Source organism: Oncorhynchus gorbuscha, unplaced genomic scaffold (assembly GCF_021184085.1).
Source record: "Oncorhynchus gorbuscha isolate QuinsamMale2020 ecotype Even-year unplaced genomic scaffold, OgorEven_v1.0 Un_scaffold_13936, whole genome shotgun sequence".
NCBI lineage: Eukaryota > Metazoa > Chordata > Actinopteri > Salmoniformes > Salmonidae > Oncorhynchus > Oncorhynchus gorbuscha.
The window spans coordinates 1,116-7,073 of record NW_025756009.1 but is presented as its reverse complement, the minus strand read 5'-3'; the positions used below and the strand labels follow the sequence as shown (position 1 = coordinate 7,073).

General features: G+C 47.1%; 1 pseudogene; it reads left to right on the top strand.

Moving 5' to 3' along the window:
* The first annotated feature begins 1,735 nt into the window (after nt 1-1,735).
* LOC124030690 lies at nt 1,736-5,200 on the top strand (annotated as a pseudogene).
* Nucleotides 5,201-5,958: the final 758 nt, after the last annotated feature.

Here is a 5,958-nt window from a genome sequence, read left to right as displayed (position 1 = left end):
GGCTGGTTCTAGTGACTACAGGAAGCTGTGAGGGAGGCTGGTTCTAGTGACTACAGGAAGCTGTGAGGGAGGCTGGTTCTAGTGACTACAGGAAGCTGTGAGGGAGGCTGGTTCTAGTGACTACAGGAAGCTGTGAGGGAGGCTGGTTCTAGTGACTACAGGAAGCTGTGAGGGAGGCTGGTTCTAGTGACTACAGGAAGCTGTGAGGGAGGCTGGTTCTAGTGACTACAGGAAGCTGTGAGGGAGGCTGGTTCTAGTGACTGAAGGAAGCTGTGAGGGAGGCTGGTTCTAGTGACTACAGGAAGCTGTGAGGGAGGCTGGTTCTAGTGACTACAGGAAGCTGTGAGGGAGGCTGGTTCTAGTGACTGAAGGAAGCTGTGAGGGAGGCTGGTTCTAGTGACTACAGGAAGCTGTGAGGGAGGCTGGTTCTAGTGACTACAGGAAGCTGTGAGGAGGCTGGTTCTAGTGACTGAAGGAAGCTGTGAGGGAGGCTGGTTCTAGTGACTGCAGGAAGCTGTGAGGGAGGCTGGTTCTAGTGACTACAGGAAGCTGTGAGGGAGGCTGGTTCTAGTGAGTACAGGAAGCTGTGAGGGAGGCTGGTTCTAGTGAGTACAGGAAGCTGTGAGGGAGGCTGGTTCTAGTGACTACAGGAAGTTGTGAGGGAGGCTGGTTCTAGTGACTGAAGGAAGCTGTGAGGGAGGCTGGTTCTAGTGACTGAAGGAAGCTGTGAGGGAGGCTGGTTCTAGTGACTGAAGGAAGCTGTGAGGGAGGCTGGTTCTAGTGACTGAAGGAAGCTGTGAGGGAGGCTTGTTCTAGTGACTGAAGGAAGCTGTGAGGGAGGCTGGTTCTAGTGACTGAAGGAAGCTGTGAGGGAGGCTGGTTCTAGTGACTACAGGAAGCTGTGAGGGAGGCTGGTTCTAGTGACTGAAGGAAGCTGTGAGGGAGGCTGGTTCTAGTGACTGAAGGAAGCTGTGAGGGAAGCTGTTTCTAGTGACTGAAGGAAGCTGTGAGGGAGGCTGGTTCTAGTGACTGAAGGAAGCTGTGAGGGAGGCTGGTTGATGTTGGTTCTAGTGACTGAAGGAAGCTGTGAGGGAGGCTGGTTCTAGTGACTACAGGAAGCTGTGAGGGAGGCTGGTTCTAGTGACTGAAGGAAGCTGTGAGGGAGGCTGGTTCTAGTGACTGAAGGAAGCTGTGAGGGAGGCTGGTTCTAGTGGCTGAAGGAAGCTGTGAGGGAGGCTGGTTCTAGTGACTGCAGGAAGCTGTGAGGGAGGCCAGTAGAGGCTGGTTCTAGTGACTGCAGGAAGCTGTGAGGGAGACCAGTAGATGCTAATCAGAGAGAGATTGTGTGAACAGGAAGTTAAAGCAGGGCTCGGTTCCTCTTCGAGTCAGTCTGTTGTGTTGAGCTGCACAGTGGAAGACGTCTAGTCTCCACCTCTCTGGAACTGGCACAGGAAGTAGACCTTAAATTAATGCTCCTCGTAGGCCCACGGCCCCGCCCACCTTTACCACGACAACCATTGTGATAACGTTCTCTTTCACTCACTGACTACAGACGTTACCTCCAGCTCACAACATGCCAGGATTTTCTTGCTCTTTAGTTTTTCAAGTTGTATTTTTTTGGGGGGGGGGGGGGGCTAAAATTTCTAATCTTAAAGACTGAACACTGTCTGAAATAAAAGTTATTAATCAAAATGACTGTTGCTGTTATCCCCTTAAAGAGATGTATTTAAAGTAGTATATTTCTAATCTTCCTCTTCCTCTCTCCAGCCATCATCGGTAACTCCCAGGAGGCCTATAAGGATGCGTTTGAGATCAGCAAGAAGGACATGCAACCCACCCACCCGATTCGTCTGGGCCTGGCTCTCAACTTCTCTGTCTTCTACTACGAGATCCTCAACTCCCCCGAGCAGGCCTGCAAATTGGCCAAGACGGTATGTGGTTATGAGCCCGTCCAAGATGGCCGCTTGATGATGAGGTTGACAGTCCTGATAGGGCAGAGAGTCTCGACTGGTGGGGTCACTGCTCTAGGGTCTTTATACCTGGGGTCACTGCTCTAGGGTCTTTATACCTGGGGTCACTGCTCTAGGGTCTTTATACATGGGGTCACTGCTCTAGGGTCTTTATACATGGGGTCACTGCTCTAGGTTCTTTATACATGGGGTCACTGCTCTAGGTTCTTTATACATGGGGTCACTGCTCTAGGGTCTTTATACATGGGGTCACTGCTCTAGGGTCTTTATACCTGGGGTCACTGCTCTAGGGTCTTTATACATGGGGTCACTGCTCTAGGGTCTTTATACCTGGGGTCACTGCTCTAGGGTCTTTATACATGGGGTCACTGCTCTAGGGTCTTTATACATGGGGTCACTGCTCTAGGGTCTTTATACATGGGGTCACTGCTCTAGGGTCTTTATACATGGGGTCACTGCTCTAGGGTCTTTATACATGGGGTCACTGCTCTAGGGTCTTTATACCTGGGGTCACTGCTCTAGGGTCTTTCTACATGGGGTCACTGCTCTAGGCTCTTTATACATGGGGTCACTGCTCTAGGGTCTTTATACCTGGGGTCACTGCTGTAGGGTCTTTATACTGGTACTCCTTGTTTATATAGTCTCATTATTGTCAGTATTTCACGGTTGTATTCGGCGCATGTGACTGCTGCGCCCGCTGATTGGCTGAATATATATTATTTGAGCTCAATGCCACATTGTAGTAGGGAGTTGTAGTTTCTTTAGAGATAAATCAGATCCAGCCTGAACTGTGAGGCAGTAGGGAGTTGTAGTTTCTCTAGAGATAAATCAGATCCAGCCTGAACTGTGAGGCAGTAGGGAGTTGTAGTTTCTCTAGAGATAAATCAGATCCAGCCTGAACTGTGAGGCAGTAGGGAGTTGTAGTTTCTCTAGAGATAAATCAGATCCAGCCTGAACTGTGAGGCAGTAGGGAGTTGTAGTTTCCAACAGGCCAATATTATACATAGTTTAGCGCATAAAATGTGGTAATTAACTACAATGATCATAATCCATTGCGCATCTACACTGGACAAAAATATAAACGCAACAGGTAAAGTGTTGGTCCTGTGATTCATGAGCTGAAATAAAAGATCCCAGAAATGTTCCATACTCACAAAAATACTATTTATCTCAAATTTTATGCACAAATTTGTTTACTACCAGTTAGTGAGCATTTCTCCTTTACCAAGATAATCCATCCACCTGACAGGTGTGGCATATCAATAAGCTGATTAAACAGCATGGTCATTACACAGGTACACCTTGCGCTGGGGGACAATAAAAGGCCACTCTGAAATTTGCAGTTTTGTCACAAACGTAATTTAATGTTAATTTCTCTACCATAAGCCGCCTCCAACATCGTCTTAGAACATGTTTGCTGTACGTCCAACCGGCCTCACAACCGCAGACCACGTGTTACCACGCCAACCCGGGACCTCCACATCCGGCTTCTTGACCTCGGGGATCATCTGAGACCAGCCACCCACAGCTGATGAAACCGTGGGTGACACACTGAATAATTTCACCTCAAACTGTCAAGAAACCGTCTCAGGGAAGCTCATCTGTGTGCCTGTCGTCCTCATCGGGGTCTTGACCTGGCTGCAGTTAGGCATCGTAAATCCGTCTTCAGTGAGGAAATGCTCAACCTTTCGATGGCCACTGGTGAAGTTTTTATTTATTTTACCTTTATTTAACGAGGCAAGTCAGTTAAGAACAAATTCTTATTTTCAATGACGGCCTAGGAACAGTGGGTTAACTGCCTGGGGCAGAACGACAGATTTGTACCTTGTCAGTTCGGGGATTTGAACTTTGCAACCTTTCGGTTACTAGTCCAACGCTCTAACCACTAGGCTACCTTTGTGCTCTTGCATTCAAATCGACATCAATAAAAATGCAATTGTGTTCGTGTCCGTAGCTTACGCCTGACATTACCATAACCCCGACCGCCATTCAGCTGCCGCCATCCCCCATGTTCAGCGTGATAGCATGACATCAGCAAACCCTCTGAAACAATGCCACACTGCCCGACGTACAGTTAAAACCGCCTGATCATCTCTATGTGAAAGAGCTCGCTGCATGAGGTAAATGTTGGTCAGAGCGTTGGTTTTCTGATCAGTAACTGGTTTTCTGAAAGCCAGATACTGACTGGTTTCAAATCCCACGCCAGATACTGACTGGTTTTCTGATCCATGAATCTGACTGGTTTTCTGATCCACTGAACAACTGCAGTTAACGCCAGATACTGACTTCCTAGCCAGATACATTGAAAATAAGAATTTGTTCTTAACTGACTTTGCCTCGTTAAATAAAGGTAAAATAAATAAAACTTCACCAGTGGCCATCGAAGGCTGAGCATTTCCTCACTGAAGACGGTTACGATGCCTAATCAGTGCAGCCAGGTCAAGACCCCGATGAGGACGACAGGCACACAGATGAGCCCCTGAGACGGTTTCTTGACAGTTTGAGCAGAAATTATTCAGTTGTGTCAACCCACGTTTCATCACCTGTGCGGTGGCTGGTCTCAGATGATCCCCGAGGTGGTTGTGTCCGGATGTGGAGGTCCTGGGTTGGCGTGGTAACACGTGGTCTGCGGTTGTGAGGCCAGTTGACGTATGGTGAAACATGTTCTAAGACGACGTTAACTTTCATTCTGAAATAACTTCATATTTCTGAGTTAGTCAGATATTAGTTCAGAAACATTTGAAATTGGTATGGGAGTTAACTAGCTGCTTATCAAAGGTAGATAACTGGTCTATTAATTTTATTTGAGTCAAAATAACCAAACTTAATGTTTCTCAAAATTACTACACTAATTTGATGGGTGCTTGTGAAGCACCCGTTTCTGTCCACACGTCGCCCTGTCGCCACAGGAGAACCTGATGAAAGACATGAGGGAAATGAGGGCCTATCAGAGTCGAGGTGAGAAGGTTCTAGCAAAGCGCGTGACCCCCTCTCGTCTTCCTTCCAGGTTTTAATGTCACGTGACCTGGCACAGTGAGATGCCTTCTCTCCAGCTCCAACTCAACAAATACGCAGTCGTCCAATATGAAATGTAGAACAACACTGTGTTTTTTAAACGTTCTGTTCTCCTGCAGGCTTCGACGACGCCATTGCAGAGCTGGATTCCCTGGAGTGAAGATTCCTACAAAGACAGCACCTTGATCATGCAGCTACTGAGAGACAACTTGACAGTAAGTGTCGTGGTACTAAAATCATAGTTCCCTGTTGTCACTGGGTTGACTTATGATGTCGGAGAGTTTGTTTTGGTCACACATTCCTGAGACAAGGTAGAGGAGCTACGTAAATCTGCTCACCAGTAGGAACAAATATGAAGACGAAGTACCCTAAACATTTACTGTAGAGTCTGCTAAATGACTCACTACTGTTAGTGGCTCTGGATCAGAGAGAGTCTGCTAAAATGACTCACTACTGTTAGTGGCTCTGGATCAGAGAGTCTACAACACTCACTACTGTTAGTGGCTCTGGATCAGAGTCTGCCAATGACTCACTTACTTGTAACTGCTAATGATTCCACTTACTGTAGTCTGCTAAATGACTCACTACTGTTCGTGGCTCTGGATCAGAGAGTCTGCTAAATGACTCACTACTGTAGTCTGCTAAATGACTCACTACTGTAGTCTGCTAAATGACTCACTACTGTAGTCTGCTAAATGACTCACTACTGTAGAGTCTGCTAAATGACTCACTACTGTAGATAGTCTGCTAAATGACTCACTACTGTAGATAGTCTGCTAAATGACTCACTACTGTAGTCTGCTAAATGACTCACTACTGTAGATAGTCTGCTAAATGACTCACTACTGTAGATAGTCTGCTAAATGACTCACTACTGTTAGTGGCTCTGGATCAGAGAGTCTGCTAAATGACTCACTACTGTTAGTGGCTCTGGATCAGAGAGTCTGCTAAATGACTCACTACTGTTAGTGGC